Here is a 27,518-nt window from a genome sequence, read left to right on the forward strand (position 1 = left end):
ACATTTAGAAGAAAATAACTTGAGATAATAAGGCTCAACAAGACAATTAAACTAATGAATCCAACTTCCTTCTGACTTCTGCTCAATTAGCATCCACTGAAGATGCCCAGAAAGATGCAGATCCCAATTGTCGTGATTATTCACAGCTCCCCAGAGAACTGGAAACCATATTTAACTTGAGTCAGGGTCACCAGAGTTTGAAGATGAAGTTTGGGAAATATTGTTCTCTGCTACCTACTTCCGAGGAGAACAAGTTCAATAAATTTCTCTAGACTCTCCAGTTCCACAAATAATCATTATTAATAATAAGTTGAGATCAATATATCATGCTGGGCATGTTACATATGCTCTTTCTAGCTGGCCCAGTAATTCTGCCAAGTGGATATTATTGCACCCCAGTGCAGACAGTGACACTTAGAAATGGTTAAATAAATGCCCCCAAACCACCTAACAGACTTAGGCTTTCCATCCACATCTGTTTCCCTCCGAGAAACAGCATAGGGTCTTTCTCCTAACACGTTAACTCCACCCTATCCATATAGATGCCACAGAAAACTTGACATTTACTCAGAGAGCTGGAGGGTCATTTTCAGATACATCATCATGGATTATTAGCTCTAGAAATGAGCTCAAAAATCATACTTGTCCTCATTTGGGAAAAGAGGAAGTTCCCATTTGAAAGTATCAAGTCTCTCTACAAAGGTAACACAGCTGGTTAGCGAGAACAGTGACTGCAATTCAGAGAGAAGGAAGCCGAGATGCTGGGTGGTGGGTAAAGGGAACCTTAAAAGCCCGGGTCCACCAGTGATTACCAATGGCCGCCCCTTCTCTAGGGAGGCAACCAGAAGTCCTGCTGAGATGTTATTTATTCAATAGGCTGACAATCAAGGTACCAGAGATTAAGAGGAAGCAGAGCAGCATCTCCATCATCTAGTCCTCCCAACCTCCCTACCCGGATCCCTACTACCACCCCCTGCTGCCCTTGTCCTTCTCTTTTTTAAAACATAATTTTATTAAATTATTTATTTTTGGCTGCCCTGAGTCTGCTGCTTTGCTCAGGCTTTTTCTAGTTGCAGTGAGAGGGTGCTATTCTTCATTGCTGTGCGAGAGCTTCTCATCCTGGTGGCTTCTCTGCAGAGAACAGGCTCTCTGTGTCCCGGCTTCAGTAGCTGCAGCACGTGGGCTCAGCAGTTGTGGCGCGTGGACGTAGCTGCTCAGTAGTATGGAACCCACGTCCCCTGGATTAGCAGGCAGATTCTTTACCACTGAGCCACCAGTGATGTCCTGCCCTTGTCCTTCTGTGCTTCAACTTAATCAAACTGCACACCACTCTCCCTGAGAAATTGTGCCTGCTGGTCTCATTGCCAGGACTCCCCAAATCTTCATCCCTTACCTCTTCAACATTCAGGGGTCAGTTTTTCAGGGAAACTTTCCCTGATCCCCAGACCCTTATGTTCTCCTGCTACTAAATATACTGCAACACCATCCTCAGAGTTCTCATAGAATCTTTTGGAATGGTTTTTATTCCATTTACTTCTGTTTCTTTCACCTTTGTTGTTAAACTGTAAGCTTCCTTGGGGACAGAAACAGTTTCTTTGTTACCATGTAGACCCAAATATAGTAACTGTGTCAGAGATGGTATTAGCAAATACTTTGGAGTGAAAAATGTACTAACATTTAAATGTAGAATCAGATACTTTTTCTGTTCAAAGAAAAAACACTATTTTTAATAAATCTTGGAGGTGGAAGGAAAAAGGTTCAGCCTCCTCCTTTCAGCACTTTCTAATCTCATGTTTCTGAAATTATCTTTAAATATTAGTTTCCTGCTGCTTGTCAGGCCCTGTTACAGCTTGCTGGAAACAGAAAATCTTTAGATTAATCATTTATCCTGATTTCACCATTAAAATATTTTGACTTGAGAAATGGTAGGTTTGTTGCATCTTCCTCTATGACTTTTATTCTTTCCTTGCTTTACATCCCCCAACGTCCTCTTTTTAATAGCAATGACATTTAGAAATAGGGTTTCTGCCTGGCGACCAAGGATGAAGATAAAATACAAAGCAAATCTTTCGAAAGAAGCAAATAGCAATAGAAAGAAGCCAGTGTCCCAGACTTTCTCCTAAGCCTATCTGCTGTGTTTAAATGAATTTCTTTTCTCAAATCAAGGTACTTGCCAGCACAACATCCCAGAGCCTCAGAATTTTCTGTAACTGCTCTGTGATTCTGCCTTGACCTGGAGTCTCATCAACCCTGGGTTGTTTTTTTTTTTTCTTTGTAATATCAAAAGTAATGAAATCAGTGGAGGCCCCATAAAAGTATTTCTGTTTGTTGCAATAAAAATGCAAGCTTTCTCTGTGACCAGTAGCCAGCAATTCCATGCAACTCTCTTTGCCTCTGCTTTCCTTCTGTTCCACAGAGATCACATTCTAGAGCAATGTCCACAAGGAAAAAACCCAGAGGTTGACAATGGCAGATATACCATTCCAGACAACAGTTCTTCTAAATGTAGGGGCGGGGTGGAGTTTTGTGCTGCGATCAGAATAAGCCTGAGTGTTGGTTAAACAGATCGAGTCTCAACTCAGCTTTGTCTCCAGATAAGGGGATTGGGGGCTTCTGAGAGTCAATACTGTCATATGCAAAAGAATACAGATACTCCTACCCTACCTCTCAGGATTATTCTGAGGGTTAAATGAAACGATCTCTGTTTTAGATATCTCCATGGAGAAACTACATAACTCTTTCTCCACCCGTCTATGTCCAGACCATGTCTACATCTATATCCACGTGCATAATCTCTACTTCTATCTGTATCTACATCTTCATCTTCAACTCTAATGCTCAGGGATGCCAAGCACCACTTGGATTATGGTCATTCATTCCTTATCTCATCCTAACACTTTTCCTTATGAATAATCATCAGAGAACTGCATGCACTTTGATTGGAAGGGAGAAGAATCTTGACTGGGAACCTCAAATAAGAGGCAGTGGTTAGTTTTTAAATTCAAACTGACTTGAACACATTTAAGAGTGGAAACCACGAGACTGAAGAGAAAAAGAGTTATCTAAGGAATGGTACAGACGAGGCTGTTTGCAGGGAGAGAATAGAGACAGACACAGAGAGTAAGTGTGTGGACATGGTGGGAAGGGGAGGGTGAGACATATTTGGAGAGTAGGATTGACATATATGCAGTACCATGTGTTAAACAGAAAGCTAGAGGGAAGCTGCTATAAAGAACAAGGAGCTCAGCTCACTGCTCTGTGATGACCTAGACGGGCAGGATGGTGGGGGAGGCTGCAGGGGGAGGGATATGTGGACATGTATAGATGATCCACTTTGTTGTATAGCAGAAACTAATACAATGTCATAAAGCAATTTCCAATAAAAAATAAAATGTTGTCTGAGAAAAAAAATGCAAGGATATAACAATATAAATTGCGGAACAGACTATTTAATAGTCCCAAGCAGGCCATTAAATTGTACCAAGGGAAGGATGGCTTCTAAGATCTACTAGGTGTGCAGATTTGGGGAGAAACTGGACTCATTTGAGACTTAAACAAGTCTTTTCTCCTATTAGTCGGGGAAAATTTTTGCTGGTTTTTCAGGGGCGGAGACAACAATGCATTCCTTAGGTCTATCTAGGAGGCATGAACTTGGGAAACCCATATGTATTTGTATTCAGTGTTCTCTGCGTGGCTGTGGTTTTGAGAGTATCTCTGTGTGCACTTATGGCTTCAGCAGTTCCTAGATTTCTGCAATTTCACATTATTACAACAAGTACTACACCTAACTCGAGTGCTGCTCCTTTTAAAGCAAATCCATTTTCTTCCAATCTTCAAGTCCATTTAGCATTTTGCGTTAATGACATCAGCGATTCATGCAGTCGGAGGAACTGCTGTCGCTCTTCCTAGGGATTTGTTTTAAGCATTTGAAGATGAAATGCACCCCATCTTATTATCTACTGTAGTATTTCTGAAATGACAGCTGCTGCCTCTATGTGGAGAAAATTAGCAGATGGACAGTTATGACTGGCTGGCAATAAATTCAGCGCCTCTAATTTCTGAAAAGGGGTCATCCCTCAAATAGAGTTTGAAGTCTTGCTTTGCTTCTAACGAGAGGAACATGGTCAGCATTGCTATCTTTTTTTCCCCACTGAAAAACTGCAGACTTACAGAAGAGGGGAAGAAACACTTCCTTTTGATTTTCACAAAGGAAGTCATTTGACTCATATAGTCCTCCCCATTTTTTTAAAGCAAAAGCATTGGTTTAAGAGAGTGTCAAACAGAGTGAAGTAAGTCAGAAAAAGAAAAACTTCATATATGAATGCATATATGTGGAATCTACGAAAATGTTATAGATCAACTTATTTGCAAACCAGAAATAGAGACAGATGCAGAGAACAAGCGTGGATACCAAAGGGGATAAAAGGGGGAGGTGGGAAGAACTGGGAGATTCGGATGGACATGTACACTCTACTGTGTATAAAGTAGACAACTACCGTTTAGCACAGGGAATGCTACTCAGTTCTTTGTGGTCACCTGAATGGGAAGGAAGACCAAAAGGAAGGGGATATGTGTACACATGTAGCTGATGCACTTTGCTGTACAGCAGACACTAGCACGAGATTGTAATGCAACTTTCTTGTTCAGTCACTCAGCCGTGTCTGACTCTTTTGTGATCCCACAGACTGTACCTGCCAGGCTCCTCTGATCACGGGATTTTCCAGGTAAGAATACCAGAGTGGGTTGCCATCTCTTTCTCAGAGGATCTTCCCAACTCATGTATTGAACCTACATCTCTTGAGTCTCCTGCATTGGCAGGCAGATTCCTTACCACCAAAGAATCTGTGCCACCTGGGAAGCCTCTCTGAGTACTTTACATGTATATTATGAGCCTGCTTTTTTTAGGGTATTTGCAGCACATGTCTAGGATATCTCTAATTAAACCTGCAGTTTTTGGTAGGTCAAATCCCTTCCCTAAAAAAAAAAAAAGGCTTTTGGTCTCCTGAAAATGTGGTCATTTTATGACCCCCCCCAAAAAAAAACACCCACATATTAGCCAAAACTATCAAAAAATGAATCAGAAAGGACGGTTCTAAGAGTTCACTGAATAAAAGTCATCATCTTCATGGTAACCTAAGCATACCTTCAAGGCCAGATAGTCTAAAGGGAAATGATGTCACTCAAAACCACTTTTTAACATCGGTTGTGGACTTTACAATGGACTTCCCAGGGGGCGCTAGTAAAAAAAAAACTTCGCCTGCCAACGCAGCAGACATAAGAGACAGAGGTTCAATCCCTGGGTTGGGAAGATCCCCTGGAGGAGGGCATGGCACCCCACTCCAGTATTCTTGTCTGGAGCAACCCATGGACAGAGGAGCCTGATGGGCTACAGTCCATGGGGTCACAAAGACTCAGACAAGATTGAAGCGACTTAGCACCCACACATATGGGTTTATGTGTTTGCTAAATACAAAGATTATCCTAACCGGAGAATGGGAAATAAATGATCTAACCAAAGGCCTTGACACATAGACCCTGAACTACCAGGACCCCTGAAGCAAAGAAAGAATTAGAGGCCAGAGGAAGAAAGAGGAAAAGTGAGCTGCTTCCTGAAAGAGAATCTATAAAGCTGCAGTCAGACAATAAAATGATTCAAAAATCTCCCATCCAGCCGTGACTGATCAAAGGAGAGATGGGGCCCTTCAGACTGAATGAGTGATGCCAGGCTTGATAATATTAGTGCCCGCGGCACAGCAAGCTCTGTAGTCTGAAGAGAGGCAGCATGTTTGAGATTTAGCAAGTGCTTTACCATTCACTGCACGTCTTAGTAACAGGAGACAGCGTGGGTGCAGGAGAATATTTATCAAGGTAAATAGATGCACGAGAGAACACGACTGAACCGCACAGGCCACTGTGGGCCAGACACTGTACCCAGAGCTTTCCAAATAAAGACCGCCTGGATCAGGAAAAGGAGGAAAGAGAAAAAACACAGCAAAACACAGTGTCCTCCTAAGGCCATCATCACTCTACAGCTCAAACAATCAGGGTTTTAAGTGACATATTATGTTCAAAATAGTTTTGCCATACAAAGAGCTCAGATAGACAGTAGTCTAGAGTGAAGGAGAAAGAAGCAATCAAACCCAAGGGTCCCTCAACATATCCAAGAACCCAGCCACATGGTGCCAGAGGACTGGTCACCCCAGAGCCCGGGCAGAGGTAAGCTGAGGTCCTCAAATGATGGACAGATCTGCACATGACTACAGGGCTTCTCTGATGGCTCAGTGGTGAAGAACCTGCCTGCCAATGCAGGAGATGCAGGTTCAATCCCTGGGTCAGGAAAATCCCCTGGAGAAGGAAATGGCAAGCCCCTCCAGTGGTCTTGCCTGGGAAATCCCATGGACAGAGGAGCCTGGTGGGCTGCAGTCCATGGGGTTGCAAAAGAGTTGGACACAACTTAGCCACTAAACAATAGCAACAACAACAAAGAAATGACCAGGGTGGAAATCTCAACTTTGTTAAATAAATCACCCAGAGTTGACACTTGAACCTAGGTTAGTCCAAACCTAACCTGCTCATTTTCCTCAAAGTATGGGCACAGGAGTATCATGTGAGAGCTTGTTAGGTGTGTAGAAACCTGGGTCCCATTTCTGTATCTTCATTTTAACAAGAGTTCCAAAGAATCGGTATACACATTTAGTGAATGCCTTTAAAGGATTAGAATGTAAATTGGTATCAACACTATGGAGAACAGTTTGGGGTTCCTTAAAAAACTAAAAATAGAGATACCATATAACTCAGAAAAAACCTGCTCCTGGGCATACAGCTGGAGCAAACCATAATTAGAAAAGATACACTCACCCCTATGTTCATAGCAGCACTGTTTATGAGAGCCAAGACACGGGAACAACTAACTGTCCATCAACAGATGGATGGAGATGTGATGTGTGTGTGTTGTATGCGTAATGGAATATTATTCAGCCACAAAAAAGGAAATGATGCCATTTGAAGCACCATGGATGGACCTAGAGATGATCACACCAAGTGATGTAAGTCAAAGACAAATATTTGACATCACTTATATGTGGAATCTAAAAAATGATACAGATTAACTTATTTATGAGACAGAAACCATACACAGACTTAGAAAACAAATTTACATTTACCAAAGGGGAAGGTGAGGGAAAGGGATAAATTAGGAGTTTGGGATTAATGTATACATAATACTACACATAAAATGGATAATCAACAAGCACCTACTATATAGGACAAGGAACTCTACTCAATACTCTGTAATAACTCTATGGCAAAAGAATCTGAAAAAGAATATATATATGTATATGTATAACTGAATCGCTATGCTGTACGCCCGAAACTATTACAACATTATAAATCGACTATACTCCAATATAATTTTTTTCAAAAAGCCAAAGGCAATAATAAGCAAAATAAGCATTGCCTTATACTTTATTTTATGGAAAGAAAGAAAATTAACACTTATATAGGAACGTGGACTTTATAAAGGACTTTATTGCCAAAAAACTTGCAGGAATCTAGAGCATTTGCTGTTTAGAATCACTGGCATCTGACTCTGAGCAGCACCAGCTCCAAAAGCTTTAAGATGTATCTTTCCTACTTTCCCACCTAATTTCCCCCAGGATTGAATTAGCCTATTGCATGTTTTAATTTGAAAACCAATGTAGACTTAAGATGTAAGTGTGTTTTCTCTGAGTTATTTTGACAAGTCTGGTTTCATCATATCATTCAGACATCCAATGTAACAAAAGATAACAAGCGAAGGACAAGGTGAAATCAGGTCAGACCATATTATGGAGTGGGAAATGTAGGAAAGCCCTACAATATTATGAATATAAATCAGGAATATGTAACGTGTTAATTCAAATTTCTCCCTAGAACTGAGTCATATACAACTGACTCAGTAAAAGTAACAAATAGATTCAAGTGGTTAGATCTGATAGGCAGACTGCCTGAAGAACTATGGATGGAGGAGGTTCATGACTTTTTACAGGAGACCATCCCCAAGAAAAAGAAATGCAAAAAGGCAAATTGTTGTTTGAGGAGTACTTACAAACAGCTGAGTAAAGAAGAGAAAATGAAAGGCAAAGGAGAAAAAGAAAGATATACCCACTGGAATACAGAGTTCCAAATGATAGCTAGGAGAAATAAAAAAGCCTTCCTCAATGATCAATGCAAAGAAACAGAGGAAAACAATAGAATGGGAAAGACTAGAGATCTCTTCAAGAAAAATACAGATACCAAGGAAACATTTCATGAAAAGATGGACACAATAAAGGACAGAAGTGGTATTGACCTAGCAGAAGCAGAAGATATGGAGAAGAGGTGGCAAGAAAGATCTTCATGATGCACATAACTATGATGGTGTGATCACTCACCTAGAGCCAGACATCCTGGAATGTGTCAAGTGGACCTCAGGAAATATCACTACAAACAAAGTTAATGGAGGTGATGGAATTCCAGTTGAGCTATTTCAAATCCTGAAAGATGATGCTGTGAAAGTGCTGCAGTCAACATGTCAGCAAATTTGGAAAACTCACAAGTGGCCACAGGAATGGAAAAGGTCAGTTTTCATTCCAATCCCAAAGAAAGGCAATGCCAAAGAATGTTCAAACTACTGCACAATTGCACTCATCCCACACATTAGCAAAGTAATGCTGAAAATTCCCCAAACCAGGCTTCAACAGTATGTGAACCATGAAATACCATATGTTCAAGCTGGATTTAGAAAAGGCAGAGGAACCAGAGATGAAATAGCCAACATCCAAAAAAAAAAAAAAAAACAAGAAATTGCCAACATCCGTTGGATCATAGAAAAAGCAAGAGAGTTCCAGAAAAACATCTGCTTCTGCTCTAATGATTACATCAAAGCCTTTGACTGTGTAGATAACAACAGACTGTGGAAAATTCTTCAAGTGATGGGAATACCAGACCACCTTACCTGCCTCCTGAGAAATCTGTATGCAAATCAAGAAGCAACAGTTAGAACTGGACATGGAACAACAGACTGGTTCCAAATTGGGAAAGGAGTACATTAAGCCTATATATTTTCACTTTGCTTATTTAATTTATATGCATGCATAATGTAAAATGCCGAGCAGGATGAAGCACAAACTAGAAACAAGACTGCCAGGAGAAATATCACAACCTCTGATACACAGATGACATCACCCTTATGGCAGAAAGCAAAGAGGAAATGAAGAGCCTCTTAATGAAAGTGAAAGAGGAGAGTGAAAGAGTTAGCTTAAAGCTCAACATTCAAAATACTAAGATCATGGCATCCATTCCCATCACTTCATGGCAAATAGATGGGGAAACAGTGACAGGCTTTATTTTTTTGTGCTCCAAAATCACTGCAGATGGTGACTGCAGCCATGAAATTAAAAGATGCTTGCTCCTTGGAAGAATATCTATGACCAACCTAGGCAGCATGTTAAAAAGCAGAGATGTTACTTTGCCAACAAAGGTCCATCCAGTCAAAGCTATGGTTTTTCCAATAGTCATGTATGGATGTAAGAGTTGGACTACATAGAAAGATGAGTGCCAAAGAATTGATGCTTTTGAACTGTGGTGTTGGAGAAGACTCTTGAGAGTCCCTTGGACTGCAAGGAGATCCAACCAGTCCATCCTAAAGGAAATCAGTCCTGAATATTCATTGGAAGGACTGATGCTGAAGCTGAAACTCCAATATTTAGCCAGCTGATGAGAAGAATGGACTCATTTGAAAAGACCTTGATGATGGGAAAAATTGAAGGCAGGAGGAGAAGGGGACAACAGAGCATGAATTGGTTGGATGGCATCACCTATTTGATGTACTTGAGTTTGAGCAAGCTCCGGGAGTTGGTGATGGACAGAGAGGTCTGGTGTGCTGCAGTCCATAGGGTCACAAAGAGTTGGACATGACTGAGAGGCTGAACTGACTGAGGTAGAAAAATTTATTTAATTTCTGAAATTTTAAATCCATTAATAATCTTTGCAAAACATTGCCAGAACAGGAAATTATAAAAGAATTTTTCAAAAATTGAGAACTAAGAATTACCCGCATAATGTTAAAAAAAATATATAAGAAATATTGTTTTGAAAAAAGTCAACACTCATGCCTGAGTAGGACAATCAAGAAAATAAGAATTTTTGGATACTTTCTGTGTCATAGTATGTGTATAAAAGTGCCCATCAGTTCTGATTCTACATATATATATTTTTTAATATATATTTATTATGAAATAATAATAGAAAACCAATGTTTCACTCACACAATAAATAATTCAATAAGGTAACAGGATATAATATTACATTAGAGAAAAAAATGATCATATAAGAGAGCTGATAAGTATTTTGGTGTATTTAAAAAATGGAATATTATGCAATTGTTAAGAAAAAAGAGGAACATATCTATTTACTAATATGGAATGGTGATTTTCATGATATAAAGCTAAGTGCTAAAAATTATATAAAATACAAAAAGCATATTTTAGAATGAAGAAGACATGATTTATATATATACATATATATATATATTGATTTACGCAAATAACATAAGATAAATAAAAAACTAATAAGATTGATTAGGCTTCCCCAGTGGCTCAGTGGTGAAGAATCCACCTGCCGATACAGAAGACACCAGGTCCACCCCTGGGTGGGAAGATCCCCTAGAGAAGGGGATGGCAATCCACTACAGTATTTTTGCCTGGGAAATCCCATAGACAGAGGAGCTAGGCAGGCTACAGTCCATGGGGTCAGAAAAGAGTCAGACATGACTCAGAGACTAAAACATAAAGATTGATTACTTTCAGAAGGTGGATGGAAATAGGATATAAAGCATGGATGAATGGGAATTGGGTAGGAGGAATCAAGGGCAAATGACACTTCTCTAATCGTACCTTTCTGTATTGTTCCAACGTTTAGAATCATGTTAATGTCTCACATACTCATAAGAACAAATAAATATAAGAAAACTGAATAGAACTCCAAGTGGATTGGTTACAAATAAACTCTATGGCAAATAAATAACACTTATGGAAGTGAAGAAGGAAATAACTGACTCAAGTAACTTTATAAAACAATGTTACTACCTACTCTAAACACAAAAACAATAGTACACAAGTGTGTTTTTCACAGCAGTATGTAGTTCTGAGTTAGCAATTCTAAAATGACTTTAGATGTACTATGCTGCTGCTGCTGCTGCTAAGTTGCTTCAGTTGTGTCCGACTCTGTGCGACCCCACAGACGGCAGCCCACCAGGCTCCCCCGTCCCTGGGATTCTCCAGGCAAGAACACTGGAGTGGGTTGCCATTTCCTTCTCCAGTGCATGAAAGTGAAAAGTGAAAGTGAAGTCGCTCAGTCATGTCCGACTCTTAGCGACCCCATGGACTGCAGCCTACCAGGCTCCTCCGCCCATGGGATTTTCCAGGCAAGAGTACAGGAGTGGGGTGCCATTGCCTTCTCCCTTAGATGTACTCTAGAATTGACTAAATAAGTAAATCAGTTATACATAATAACAACCAGGTATCTCACAGTCACAAAAAGAATTATAAATAAAGAATTAACTCTGTGATGTTGTTCTGGAATCAAAAGTATCAGCATGAATTCATGGTTTCATATAGAAAGTTAGATTAAATAGATACAAGTGTATCTGTAGTGGTGTATGTATTCATGCATTTATTTCCTAGTTCTGTCTACTGTAAGGACCTAGAAATAATAACCTCTGAGTAGTATGAACATATAAAATGCTCAGATCAAAGTTCCCAGGTAACATTATTTAATGAAAGACATCAGGGCTTCTTGAAGAAATACCTAGCTTCAGAGGTGGGGTGAGGAAAGAATATCAGTCTAGAATATATTACGATGCCAGAATTTTTAAAGCACTCAGAAATAATGGGAACATGTTGAAATGACAGAAGAATCAATTTCAAGGGAATCTCAATGACCAAATGTGGTAAGACTTAAACACTAAAATCAAGTAATTATTAATAAGTAATTATTCATAAGTTTGTGCTGATATAAGTAAATAAAGGAAGAGCTCTTCATTTGAGCAGAATTCCAGTCAGTTAAAACAGAAAGAGTGAAGGAAAATAAAGCTATCATTTGGCAAATATAATAGTAATTGTGATAAGCCAGAATCATCAATGGATGCTAAAATTAGTGGGTTATGATGAGGAGTAGAATATTTATATAGACTTGTGTCCCCATAAGATACTTATTAATTTCAAAGGGAAATTATTAGTAAATTTATGGTGAAGAAACCCAGCAGATACAACCTTAATCAACAGATCAAAGATAACATCATCATTAGAAATACATATGCGCTGAGGACACACCATCACTTACATGATGCTTTTGCCAAAAATACAGAAGATAAATTTAATCATCAGAAAAACTCAAATCAATGTGTACGCTCCAAATAACAGACCAGTACTCGTCAAACATGTCCAGATCAAGAAAAATAACAAAGGATGACAAGCTATTGTAGACTGGAGGAGATTAAGAAGACATGAACATGGGGCTTCCCTGGTGGCCCAGTGGTTGACACTTTGCTTCCCAGTGAATAGGGTGCAGCCTCCCTGGTGGGGGAGCTAAGATCTCTCAGGCCTCACAGTCAAACACCCAAAATATAAAACCAAAGCAATATTCAATAAAGGCTTTAAAATTGGTTCACATCAAAAAATCTTTTTAAAAAATTTTTTAAAAGAGAAGACATGAATACCACATGCATTGGGAAAATGATCTTTATTGGTGTAATTGATGAAATCTGAACCAATAAATACTAGTACCTTGATGTTATTTTCTAAGTTTCATCATTATACTGTGGATATGCAAGATGCTACAAAGTGGGTTAAATATATATATATATATATATACATATATATACACACACCCACACACACAAGGCTTTTTGTACAATTATTACAATTTTTACTTTTCTGATAGATGTTTATTATTTCAAAATAAATGCTTAAAGGATTTGTAAAAATTTAAATTTAAAAAAGGAACATATCCTATAATTCATGGAAAAAATAACTAATTTTAAAAACTCAGAAATAACTCAATAAATGGTTAGAAAAAGAAATTAAGGAAATAAAAGCAAAAATAAAAAAATGGGACCTAATTAAACTTAAAAGCTTCTGCACATAAAGGAAACTATTAGCAAGGTGAAAAGACAGCCTTCAGAATGGGAGAAAATAATAGCAAATGAAGCAACTGACAAACAACTAATCTCAAAAATATACAAGCAACTCCTACAGCTCAACTCCAGAAAAATAAATGACCCAATCAAAAAATGGGCCAAAGAACAAAATAGACATTTCTCCAAAGAAGACATACAGAGGGCTAACAAACACATGAAAAGAGGCTCAACATCACTCATTATCAGAGAAATGCAAATCAAAACCACTATGAGGTACCATTTCAAGGCAGTCAGAATGGCTGTGATCCATAAGGCTACAAGCAATAAATGCTGGAGAGGGTGTGGAGAAAAGGGAACCCTCTTACACTGTTGGTGGGAATGCAAACTAGTACAGCCACTATGGAGAACAGTGTGGAGATTCCTTAAAAAACTGGAAATAGAACTGCCTTATGATCCAGCAATCCCACTGCTGGGCATACACACTGAGGAAACCAGAAGGGAAAGAGACACGTGTACCCCAATGTTCATTGCAGCACTGTTTATAATAGCCAGGACATGGAAGCAACCTAGATGTCCATCAGCAGATGAATGGATAAGACAGCTGTGGTACATATACACAATGGAGTATTACTCAGCCATTAAAAAGAATACATTTGAATCAGTTCTAATGAGATGGATGAAACTGGAACCTATTATACAGAGTGAAGTAAGCCAGAAAGAAAAACACCAATACAGTATACTAACACATATATATGGAATTTAGAAAGATGGTAACAATAACCCTGTGTACAAGACAGCAAAAGAGACACTGATGTATAGAACAGTCTTATGGACTCTGTGGGAGAGGGAGAGGGTGGGGAGATTTGGGAGAATCACATTGAAACATGTATAATATCATGTATGAAACGAGTCGCCAGTCCAGGTTCGATGCACGATACTGGATGCTTGGGGCTGGTGCACTGGGACGACCCAGAGGGAGGGTATGGGGAGGGAGGAAGGAGGAGGGTTCAGGATGGGGAACACAGGTATACCTGTGGCTGATTCATTTCAATATTTGGCAAAACTAATACAATATTGTAAAGTTTAAAAATAAAAAAAAAAAAAAAAGAAAGAAACCTAGAGTAGAAAGAATGAGATGAGTGAATCAATACAAATAATGCCTTACAAGAAAAATGTGAAAAAAAAAAAATTTAAACCTAAGGAAAGTGAAAGTGAAAGACGCTCAGTCCTATCCAACTCTTTGCAACCCTATGGACTATATAGTCCATGGAATTCTCCAGGCCAGAATACTGAAGTGGGTAGCCTTTCCCTTCTCCAAGGAATCTTCCCAACCCAGGTTGCAGATGGATTCTTTACCAGCTGCGCCACACAAGGGAAGCCCAATCCTTAGGAATCAAAGAGGTAAAAAGGATTTAAGAGAAACTGACACATAGTGCGTGACACATTGAAGACAGGCAAACAGTGACCCGTGGATAAGGGCATGTAAGAAAGAAAACAAGGCCAAGATCAGAACAAAGGCTATACTAAAAGCACTAAGAAACCTATATTGAGAAAACTCACACAAAATAATAAAAAAATTAAAATCACATTGCAATAATGTATTATGCATCTAAGATAAATAATATGGATCCAGAACCAACATCAAGACATAATCTAGTAATATTACTGGATTTTAAAGAAAAAAAAAAACTCATTGGGGAGCAAGGCAATAAAAACACTGTACTTAAAAAGGAAAAATTAGGTTATCTCTTTTGGCAGCAATGCTTCAGAAGAAAATTGAATAGTGATATTCAAGAAATTAAATAAGACATTTAAAGGAAGAAAACATGAGACAAATTTGTTTGTATCCAACAAAAGTGATCCTCAGATACAAAGAGAAACAGACACATTGTTATTAAGATTCAAGAACCCAAGGAATATTATTCCCGTGATCCTATCCTAAGAAATACATTAGACAGCAAACTCAGATACGCAAAATGATCAGAGAGCTATGGATATTTTCAATTTTTATAAAAATAACCTGTGGATATTGATGCCACAGAACTCATTTCACATTCATATTATAGTTTTCTCCACCAGAAGTTGAGCCCTTTGAAGGTAAAAGATAGTATCTTGTCATATCTCTGAATCCCAGAACCTGGTACAGCACCTGACCCACTGAAATTACTCACTGAACATATATGAATGTGAATAAGACAGCATTGAATTTAAACTTCTAATTTAAATGTCGTAAATGAAGTGTGCTTAAATAAGTGCTTAATACAGCAAAATCAGTTAAGAAGCAAAACAGTTTTGAGTTTCAAATGTTTTCTGACATCACAAAAGCAAAAGCAGATTATTCCCAGCAATCACTTTTACCTTAGTTGTCATGTTTGCGATGTAAAATAAAACAAATACTTTTATTTTTTTAATAGTGAAAGATCCCATCACTATAAGAAAAACAATAAGGTACACCCCATCTTTTTATATCAGGCCAGAGGATCGTACAGCTGGTTTTCCTCCTCATCACCATCATAACCAACATTGAGTGCCAATCTTCTGTTACGGGGTTCTATGCGTTATCTCCGTTGATCTTCATGATAATCCTATAGGCATTGTTATTATAATTGCCACTTTGCAGATGAGGAAATAGAGGTTTGGGACAGTTAAGTAATTTGCCTAAATTAGCAAAAGTACAATAGTTTCTAGTTTCAGAGTAAAAGGCATAATACAGAAGAAGATTATTTTATGAAAGTCTTAACCACCCTATCCTGTGGACAGATCAACTCAATGTCCTCAAGGGATGAAAGGTGGGGAAGAAACCTACAGAAATGGACCATCTTTGCCTCCCATACCTACATGAACCAGAACGTCTCAGCTTGTGTCTAACCTGCACATTGAAATTTAGAGGCAAACTTTGTTTGAAGAAAGGATTACGGTGTTTAATACATTAATAATTGATGGCTTGTGAGTCAAGTGTCATTACACGATTCAGCCTTAGAAATCTGTTGACAATTTAGTATGCAGTTTTCTCATATGTAAAATTAATACTCCCTTTCATGCTTGACAAGTTGGTGTAAGGTGTAAAATTTTATTCAAAAGACAAAAGCGTTGTATAAAACCATGTATTATTCATTAATTCACCATATATTTATTGTTACAACATCTACAGAGCGTCAGATACTATTCTTATCCTGAGGAATACAGTCATAAACAAGCCCAACTAGGAATTTACATTCTGGGGATTATGATTAAGTGGCAATTAAAGACAGGCAGATGTCCGTCATATTTGTTAATTTTTCAGCACAGTGACCAGCGTGTGGTAGGCAACCAATTCATCATGATTGAAGGAACTCCCCATTCTACTGCTGAAGAATATTTCTTCTCTGGGAAGCCAATATCTAAACTAAAGCCACAACTTAAAAAAAAAAAAAAATGTTAATTCCACAGATTTAATTATGGTGTATTGATTTTTTTCCTGATCATCTCTGTCTTGGCAAGCTCTCTGTACTGCTACAGTCTAAAAATCTCTCTGCCTTCCTTGTTAGAGACAAACTCTTGGTGAAAAAATTCCACGTAAAGACCAGAAGCATTAACACTGAGAAAAATAAAAATTGTCCTTTCTAAGACTGCAATTTGTTTCATTCTCTTAACCTTAATGCAAGTGCTGATATTACAGCTGAGATATCCCCCCAAAATCCAGAATTAGGGTCCTTTAATTAGACCAAATAACACCACATATGTTTCTTCCTGAATGGAATTAAAAAAAAAATTCATAGCTCTTTACTTGTTCTCTTCTTCTATGCCTCTGAGGCTTCTTTCACATTAAGGCAATTTTTCGTTGTGGACCAGAAGGTATACAGGACATGTACAACTCCCTGATGAGCGGGAAGCCAAAAGATATCTCAAGAGAGCAAAACTCTTCCCTCTCCAGCTAACTAGTAGAGGTAGCAAGAAAATTGATTCTCTGTTTCTCCAGAGGCTATCAATGTGTGTAACTCTGGTGTATAATAAAATCCAGATAAGTCTCTTCAGGAAAGAAACAGAGATGCAGGAAAATAATTTCTGCTGATTGGGAGTTTCAGTAGCTAGAAACATTCACCTCATCCCCTGAAAGCAACATTGACTGTCAGTACCATCCTAGGTAAAGGAATGAAGAAAGTCATCCAGGAAGTCTGGTCTTTCTTCTTCTTAAAGTCCTGGCAGGAGAAAGTTGAAAGATTGGGAGGATTCTACTTACAGTACTAAAGAGAAAGTCAGAAGACAAATTGAGATTTAGTCTTGATTCAGACACTTGCTTCTATGGGATCTTAAACATGTTCCTTAATATTGCTTGAGTTTTTCCTGTGGTCATGTACAGATATGAGAGTTGGACTGTGAAGAAGGCTGAGCGCCGAAGAATTGATGCTTTTGAACTGTGGTGTTGGAGAAGACTCTTGAGAGTCCCTTGGACTGCAAGGAGATCCAACCAGTCCATTCTGAAGGAGATCAGCCCTGGGATTTCTTTGGAAGGAATGATGCTAAAGCTGAAACTCCAGTACTTTGGCCACCTCATGCGAAGAGTTGCCTCATTGGAAAAGACTCTGATGCTGGGAGGGATTGGGGGCAGGAGGAGAAGGGGACGACAGAGGATGAGATGGCTGGATGGCATCACTGACTCAATGGACGTGAGTCTCAGTGAACTCCGGGAGTTGGTGATGGTCAGGGAGGCCTGGTGTGCTGCGATTCATGGGGTCACAAAGAGTTGGACACAACTGAGCGACTGATCTGATCCGATCTGATCAGAGTTGTTATTTATTTTAAAAAATTAGGACACAGGATCTTTAGCCTATGTAACTCTTCTTTAAAAATTGACTATTTTAAGAAAAGAGAAAGAGAGAAAAAGAGATACACAAGGGGAGAAGAGAGTATAGAGGTGGGCTCTACAGTTTTACTCTTTGGAACACAGATTCCTAAACAGAAAAATTGCCCAAGATTTATCACCTCATAGGTGAATTGTAAAAATTGACTCCACAATGGCTTTCTCGCCTTCTATTGCTCATAATGTTTCTCTCCCAAAGACATAATTCTAAACCGATACTTAAATTCTTCCAATGACTTACCATTATCTACAGGAGGACATGTAAACTACTTTGATTGGCATTCAAGATCTACAGAGTGGTCTTGGCTCACCAACCCAACTCTTGGTGAGCATTCTTATTTTCATCATCAGCAAATACTGTCCTGAACTTTTAACAAACTAAACTACATCCAGTCCCATCACTTTCTGGCAAATAGAAGGGAGACAAGTGGAAGCAGTGACATTTTTCTTTTCTTGGGCTCCAAAATCACTGAGGACGGTAACTGCAACCATGAAATTAAAAGACACATTCTCCTTGGAAAGAAAGTTGTGACAAACCTAGTCAAGCAAAGACATCAATTTGCCAACAAAGGTCCATATAGTCAAAACTACAGCTTTTCGAGTGGTCATGTATGGATGGGAGAGTTGGATCATAAAGAAGGCTGAGTGCCGAATAATTGATGCTTTTGAACTGTGGTGCTGGAGAAGACTCTTGAGAATCCCTTGGGTGGCAAGAAAATCAAACTAGTCAATCCTAAAGGAATTCAACCCTGAATATCCATGGGAAGGACTGATGCTGAAGCTCCAATGCTTTGGCCACCTGATGTGAAGATCCAACTCGTTGGAAAAGATACTGATGCTGGGAAAGACTGAGGGCCAGAGAAGGGGGTGGCAGAGGATAAGATGGTTAGATGGCATCACTGACTCAATGGACATGAGTTTGAGCAAGCTCCAGGAGATGTTGAAGGACAAGGGAGCCTGGCATGCTACAGTCCACACAGTTTGAAAAGAGTTAGACACAACTGGGCAGCTGAACAACAACAACAACAAACTAGATATTTAGATTATAAGTCTGAGAAATACAGTGTTTCCTGCCATCTCAGTAAACAAAGGCTGTCACAGTCATGGATGACTGCAGCCCTCCAAGGTGAACACATGAGCTCTGAGGAAACTCAGGGCCGAAAACAATATCTGCCAACTGGCATCCAGCAGACTGCAGCCATTCCCCAAGGAACGAGCCCTGAGAAAACTCAGGATATGAAAACATAGGATACTGACCCCAGACAGCTGAGGTGCATATCAAAGGAAAGATGTCCGTGAGCCCCAGACTCTTGCATCTTCCCATACATAGAAAACTGATAAATACCTTAACTTGGGATATCTGGCTTTCTTTAATTAATAGTAATTTTTGATATTCAGTTTCCCTGCCCTTTGTTGCAAAATTCCTATATATCTTACCTCCCTGCTTGCCTCCTTGGAGCAGTTTCTCATAGCTATCAGAAAAGCTGTCTCCTAGACTGCAGTCCTAATTTTGCCCCAAATAAAACTTAACTCGCAACTCTCACAGTGTGCAAGTTTTTTTCAACAAGTCATTGGAGGATAAACTGTTCTTTTTTTTAATTTGCTTCCAAACTTATTCTTAGTAATCTTACTACTGCCTAACAAAACCTAGTGCTATAAGCAAGACAGATGTCCTGGTTGTTTCCAAAACAGTCTGTGCTCTCCCAAGGATCAAATACTCTCTCCTGATGGAATCATGTCTGAAATCCGGTCCTTTTCTTTTCTTTTCTTTTCTTTTCTTAGTCTACCCACCTTTCAAAAAACTTCTCAAACACTGCCATGTTCAAGAGACTTTCTTTGACTACTCCCATGTACAGCATCAATTTCTCCAACTTCTGAACTCCTTAGGAAAACAAAGAAAAATTTGTGTATAGTCAGGCTTGCCTGGTGGCTCAGATGGTAAAGAATCTGCCTGCAATGCAGGAGACCCGGGTTCAATCCCTGGGTTGGGAAGATCCCCTGGAGGAGGAAACAGCAATCCACTCCAGTATTCTGGCCAGGATAATGCCTTGGAAGAAGAGCCTGGTGGGCTACATACAGTCCATGGGGTCATGAAGAGTCAGACACAACTGAGCAACTAACACTTTCACTTGTGTATAGTCAGTAGAGTCAGGTCTGGTGCTGGAACTTGCCATGTATATTTGGCTAAATTATTTAACCTTGCTAAATTTAAGAATCCTTAATATCAGATAAGAATGATTCCTATCCCTTAATCTCTACCTAAAGGAAATATTAGTATCCAACTCACAGAATTTTGTTTGTTCATTTCTTAGAATTAAGTGACATACCATACTGAAAGTGAGACAGGCTGGGACCTGGGATTCTTTGCTGCAGGGTTGCAATGCTTGCACCTGGACAAACCTCTCCTCTAGCAACAAATAAAAATAAATTGTATAAGACTAAAAATAACAGTGTGCCTGCACATTTGGGGCAAATTCTGGGTAAAAGATACAAAGAGACCAAAAAATAACAACCACCACTCCTAAAGAAAGTTGCTCATTCGTGTCCCTTTTGTGACCCCATGGGCTGTAGCCCACCAGGCTCTTCTGTCCATGGAATTCTCCAGGCCAGAATACTGGAGTGGGTAGCCATTCCCTTCTCCAGGGCATCTTCCCAATCGAGGGATCAAACCCAGGTCTCCCACATTGCAGGTGGATTGTTTACCATCTTAGCCATCAGGGAGCAAAAACTGGGTACTGAGAGCAAAAGCAGGTACCACGTATGCACACACCACCACCAGAGAGGTGGGCAGACCATCTAAGTCACCTTCTCTGACCCCTGGACACCCTTACCCTCATCCCAAGTAAGGATCCCCCTTGCCCCTCCTTCCGGAAGGAGCAAGCAAAGGAAACTTGTTTGTCCTCACCCCCACCACTGCAGCAGAGGTCAAAACATAGCCTTGCCTGAATTTCTTGTCTGGCCTCTAGTCAGCTTCTGTTGATTGCGGAAGGCCAAGAACCCAGTTGGTAACAGGCACTTAACAAAATGCTTAGTAAATTCTCAGTGACAAAGAATAAATATTTGGCTTTGTTAAAACAATTACTTACAGCATTCACATTTGCATCACCCTCAAATACTGTCCTGAACTTTCATTTAACTAAGCTATATGTGCTTGTACTTACATTATAAGTCATTGGAGGATAAACTATATTTTGGCTGTTTATTAAATCTGCTTCAGTCCTTATCATCATGTCCTATATTCAATGGATCTCAATAACTACTCATTACAGAGACACTTAGCGATAAATAAGACTATAAATATAGGACTGTTCTCTTTCCTTTTTCTTTTAGATTTTCAGTAAAGCATGAGAAGTAAATAAAAATAACAGGAGAAAAACTGTATTTTTCATTTAATCCTCATAACAGCCTCCATTTCATATCTGGAAAAAAACTATACTTCAGAAGGTTTATGTAACCATCCACAGTCACACATTTCAAGGATGAATGTGAACCCAGGTTTTTCACCAAATTGAAAAATGGGTGGCCTGAAGGAAGTTTGGAAATTCATTTCCCTAAAAAATAATCTCTGGTATCTCTTTTATTGTTTGTCCTCATTTTCTCTTGACATACTCCACAATAGTTTCATACGGAGAGGTGTGGTGGTGGCTTCAATCTTACCCTGGCGCTCTGCAGCCCGTTTATTCTAGATTCCCCCATACCCACAGGGGATATGTTATCCACCTCAGTGGATGTCCTAGCTATGTGTTTCCTAGCATCACTGCTTCTGTGCTTTGAAGCAATTATTAAGGCTTATTTGAACAGAGCACTGTGATATCACGATGGTTTATCTGATAACCAGTATGGCTACTAAATGACTAATAGGCAGGGGGGGGCAGGTAGCATATCCCATGTGGAGCGCTTGGACAAAGGAATGATTCATGACCCAAGAGGGTAGAGTGTGACGGCTTGAAACTTCATCACACTTGCTCAGAAAGGCATGCAATTAAAAATGTATGAATTGTTTATTTCTGGAATTTTCTATTTAATATTTTCCAGCCATATTTAAACTCAGGTAACTGAAACTCTGGGGGAAAAAAAAAAAAACAGACAGCAGGGGACTGCTTATATTGTTCAGCTAAATTACACACACATACAGCGCCAGGAAGTTAAAAAGGCAAAGGAACTATTCATCAGATCTTATTAAAAAAAAAAAAAAAAGTAGGTAACACTAATGACTTTCCCATTATTCTCAGCAAATGTCTCCCCCATTTCTTTGGCTTCTCAAACCAAATATCTTAGAGTCATCTTTGGGTGCCTCCTTATTTCATACCCCTAATCTCACTTATCAGCAAATTGTACAGACTCTGACTTAAAATATATATACAGACTGACTATGACTCACCACTAGCTTCCTCAAAGATATTTCCTAAAAAATTTGAAATTACTTTACTTTGGATCTTATTTCCATTAAGACCCAGAATTAAATCAGACAAGTTTCTCATTGCAGCTTGACTTCATCCTTTTATTCTGGGAGTTATTTTAGCAATATGAGAATTCAAAATATCTTTATAGCTAGGTCTCATGAACCAGAAAAAAAAAATGCTACCTTTGATCTACTGCATATTTTAAATGAAAAATATACACTTCAAGCTAAACATAGTTAATATAATTTTACATCTCTTTTACATAACTTTTACATCTCTTGTCAAAATTATATTTTATAGGAAAAATTCCCCTGTATAAGATAATATCTGTTCTCCTTCTTTCTCACCCCTCTTCCAAGGTAAGAAAACATAAATAAATAAATAAAACATAAATAAATTAAATTTTATTTCTTTATTTATTTCTTTTATTCATTCAATGCCAATTCTTTTAGCCTATGGCAAGAAGCAATCCTTTAGATAACATTGCATTGCTTCCCCAGCATCCAGATTGAGTAATCACGATCAACAGGAAGGTGTTGTTTTCTCCTTTCATTCTGTCATCTGTTCTTAATTTACATTTTCCTGGTCTCTAACAAGGATAGTGTAGCAGATGGCAAGTGAAATCTAATTAGTGATGTCTTGCAAGTTGTGTCAAGACTCTTCAATAAGGTTGTTTTGTTGAAAAGCCATTGGAGAAGTGTTAGCTCTTCCCTGATGACAGGCAAAAGGAATCAGCAACACTGGTCTTTATTTTACCTACTTCAGAGTTCGCCACGTGAAAACAGCCTTTCTCCCAGGGCATTTTTAAAAACCAGTCAGAGGCAATTGCTGAATATCATGGCTGTCCGAGGCAGAGAACAGCAGTTGGACAAACAATGAACTATACACAAAATCAAAACTAAAACCTGGGGACAGAAATGCCCATAGAGGAATTTGAAAAAAAATCTCAAACTATTCTGAGAATATACATGCAGAGGATTGTGTGAATACACAGATCTATGTGCATGCCTGTGTGCATGGCTCAGAAGACACCTAAAAAGGCCCTAGACTCTCACTTGTGACTAACCTTGAGCTTCTGTACAAGTAGGTAGTAAAGAAAAAAGCAGAGTTGTTAGCTTGCACTATTGATGGCATATCCCCAACTTGCTTGCAGGCCGCTCAGCAGAGGCTATAAACATCAACAGACACCTAAGAACATCACTAATAATTAAATGATCACTAAGCTAGCCAAGCAGGGACTTCAGTGACCACATATGACAAATAATATAGGCTTTAGAAAATTCATTCAAAAAATTTGCTAAACAAATGACAGTAAATCTGGGCATAGAGGATAAACCTAATCTCCAGAACTGAAGCATTATATTATTTAAAATTTCTACTTTTTATGAGTCATGCAAAAAAAGAGAGAGTAAAGAAGAAAGAAGAAAGTAAAAAGTATGGCTCATACATAGGAAAGTAAGTAGTTAATAGAAATTGTCCACGTAGAAGCCCAGATATTATATTACTGAGAAATATTCAAAACAGCTATTTATAGGTATGTCTATACCTATTCAAAGGAATAGGAAAACTGGATCTGAAGAACTAAAGGGAAGTTTGAGATCCATGTCTCAACCAATAGATATTATCAATGAAGAGATAGAAATTATAAAAAAGAACCAAACAAAATGTCCTGAGTTGAAAAGTACAACAACTGAAATGAAAAATTCACTAATGGTGCTCAATAGAAAATTTGAGCAAACAGAAGAAATATTCAATGAAATTGAAGATAGTTCAGTTGAAATTGTCCAATCTCAGGAACAAAATTAGCAAAATAATGCTCAAAATTCGCCAAGCCAGGCTTCAACAGTACAAGAACAATGAACTTCTAAATGTTCAAGCTGGATTTAGAAAAGGCAGAGGAACCAGAGATCAAATTGCCAACATCCGTTGGATCATCAAAAAAGCAAGAGAGTTCCAGAAAAACATCTACTCCTGCTTTATTGACTATGCCAAAGCCTTTGACTGTGTGGATTGCAACAAACTGTGGGAAATTCTTTGAGAAATGGGAATACCAGACCACCTGACCTACCTCCTGAGAAATCTGTATGCAGGTCAAGAAGCAACAGTTAAAACTGGACATGGAATACCAGACTGTTTCCAAATAGGAAAAGGAGTACTTAAATGCTGTATACTGTCACCCTACTTATTTAAGTTATGTGCAGAGTACATCATGGGAAATGCTGGGTTGGAGGAAGCACAAGCTGGAATCAAGATTGCGGGGAGAAATATCAATAATCTCAGATATGCAGATGACACCACCCTTAACACAGAAAGCAAAGAAGAACTAAAAAGCCTCTTGATGAAAGTGAAAAAAGAGAGTGAAAAAGTTGGCTTAAAACTCAACATCCAGAAAACTAAGATCATGGCATCCAGTCACATCACTTCATGGCAAATAGATGGGGAAACAATGGAAACAGTGGCAGATTTTATTTTGGGGGGCTCCAAAATCACTGCAGATGGTGACTGCAGCCATGAAATTAAAAAACACTTGCTCTTTGGAAGAAAAGTTATGACCAACCTAGATAGCATATTAAAAAGCAGAGACATTACTTTGCCAGCAAACATCCATCTAGTCAAAGCTATGGTTTTTCCAGTAGTCATATATGGATGTGAGAGTTGGACTATAAGGAAAGCTTAGTGGTGAAGAATTGATGCTTTTGAACTGTGGTGTTGGAGAGGACTCTTGAGAGTCCCTTGAACTGCAAGGAGATCAAACCAGTCAATCCTAAAGGAAATCAGTCCTGATTATTCATTGGAAGGACTGATGCTGAAGCTGAAGCTCCGATACTCTGGCCACCTGCTGCGAAAAACTGACTCATTTGAAAAGATCCTGATGCTGGGAAAGATTGAAGACAGGAGGAGAGGGGAAGACAGAGGATGAGATGGTTGGATTTCATCACTGACTTGATGGACGTGAGTTTGAGTAAGCTCCAGGAGTTGGTGATGGACAAGGAAGCTTGGCCTTCTGCAGTCCATGGGGTCGCAAAGAGTTGGACACGACTGAGCAACTGAACCGAACTGAACTGAACTGAATCTCAGGAACAAACATATGAAACAAATTTTAAAAATGAACAGTCTCAGAAACCATTAGGACACTACAAGCATACCAATATACACATAACAGAAGTCCCAGAAAGGAGAAAAGAGAAAGACAAAGTATAATGAATAGTTAAAGAAATAATGACCAAAAATGTCCCAATTTAATGAAAAGTATTTATTTACATATTAAAAAAACTCATCAAACTCTATGACTGATAATTCAAAGGCCACACTTAGACAGCTATAATCAAATGAAAAAAGTTTTGAAAACAGTATTATAGAAGTGACTAATCCTATAGAAGAAATAAACAGTAATATTAGAAGTTGATTACTCTTTTCAGAAACAATGAAGGCCCGAAGGCCATGAGATAACATACTTACACTGAAAGAGACTGCCAACTAGAAGGCTAAAAGTAACAAAACTATCCTTTTTGAAGGAAAAATGAAGAAGAAATTACAATAATACTAGATAAACAAAAATTGAGAGAAGTAATTGCTAACTGATGTGCCCTATAAGAAATTTTGGACTTTCCTCCTGGCTCAAATGGTACAGAATCTGCCTGCAATGTGGGAGACCCAGATTCGATCCCTGGGTTGGGTAGATCCCCTGGAGAAGGAAATGGCAACCCACTCCAATATTCTTGCCTGGAGAATCCCATGGACAGAAAAGCCTGGTGGGCTACAGTCCATGGGGTTGCAGAGAGTCAGACACAATTGAGCGACGAACACATACACACACATAAGAAATTCTAAAATTCTAAAGGAAGATCTTCAGGCTGAAATGAAAGGAGATTAGATAATAACAAGAATACACATGAAAAATGTAGTGTTGAAGGTAACAACATAGGTAAATATAAAAGACAGTATAAACATATTTTTAGTTTAACATTTTTCTCCTATCTAAAACACAACTACATAAATAATAATTATAAACTGTGTTGATGTGCAAACAATGTATAAAGGTATGATGTGTATAATCATAACACAAAGGAACAGGGGATAAAATGAAATTCTATATAAGCAAAAATTTATATACTGGTGTAATTCAGTTTGTATTCATCTGAACCAGATGGTTAAACATCAAGATATTAATTATAATCCCCAAGGCAAAAACAGAAAAGAACAACAAAAAAAAATTACAAAAGCAATGTCAGATTAAATCTAACAGTAGATAGCATTTATTTAACCCAAAGGTGATAGTAATGGAAGGATGGAAAAAGCAAAAGATTGAGGGCAGGAGGAGAAGGAAGTGACAGAAGATGAGATGGTTGGATGTCATCACTGTCAGTGGACATGAACCTGAACAAACTCCAGGAGACAGTGAAGGACAGAGAACCCTGGCATGCTGTAGTTCATGAGATCACAAAGAGTCAGACATGACTTAGAGACTGAACAACAACAAAAACAATGACATAGAAAACAAATAGCAAGAGGACATAGATAAATGTTCCGTATCAGTAATTACATTGAATATAAATTGATTAAACTGTTCAATCTAAAGGTAGAGATGAATAGAGTGGATTTTTGAAAAAAGTAAAGGTTATAGCTATAAACTGCCTACTAGAGACATACTTTAGATTCAAAAACATGATGGGTTAAAAGTACAAGGCTGGGAAAAGATACACCATGAAAACAGTAATCAAAAGAAAGAGACTGAGAAGGAGAGACTTGGTCAGGACCCGGGTCAGCGGAGGCCAGAGTGCTCCCGCACACCTTACTGGGCGAGTCCTGCTCCAACGACGAGGGCGCAGACCACGCGGCCCGCCGGCAGGGGGCGCGCCGGGTCCTCCACGCCGGCGGGCGGCCCAAAAAAAAAAAAAAAAAGAAAGAGACTGAGTGACTATACTAATATTAAACAAAATAAACTTTAACTCAAAAATTATTATAAGAGACAAGAAGGAATATTATATAATGATAAAGAATCAATTCATCAATAAGATATAACAATGTAAATATCCATGCACAAAATAAAGGAGTAGCATAATATATGAAAATACCTAAACTAATCAGAATGAGAAACAGTTCAATAACAACACTTGCA

General features: G+C 38.7%; 1 protein-coding gene across 1 annotated transcript in view; it reads right to left on the reverse strand.

The window, feature by feature from the left end:
* AGBL1 (AGBL carboxypeptidase 1) overlaps positions 1–27,518 on the reverse strand; it is a 916,524-nt gene that overhangs the window by 415,523 nt on the left and 473,483 nt on the right. The window lies entirely within an intron of this gene.

The sequence above is a fragment of the Bos grunniens genome, chromosome 21 (assembly GCF_055505025.1).
Source record: "Bos grunniens cultivar Pamir isolate PY7600 chromosome 21, Bosgru_T2T1.0, whole genome shotgun sequence".
In the NCBI taxonomy this organism is placed as follows: Eukaryota; Metazoa; Chordata; class Mammalia; order Artiodactyla; family Bovidae; genus Bos; species Bos grunniens.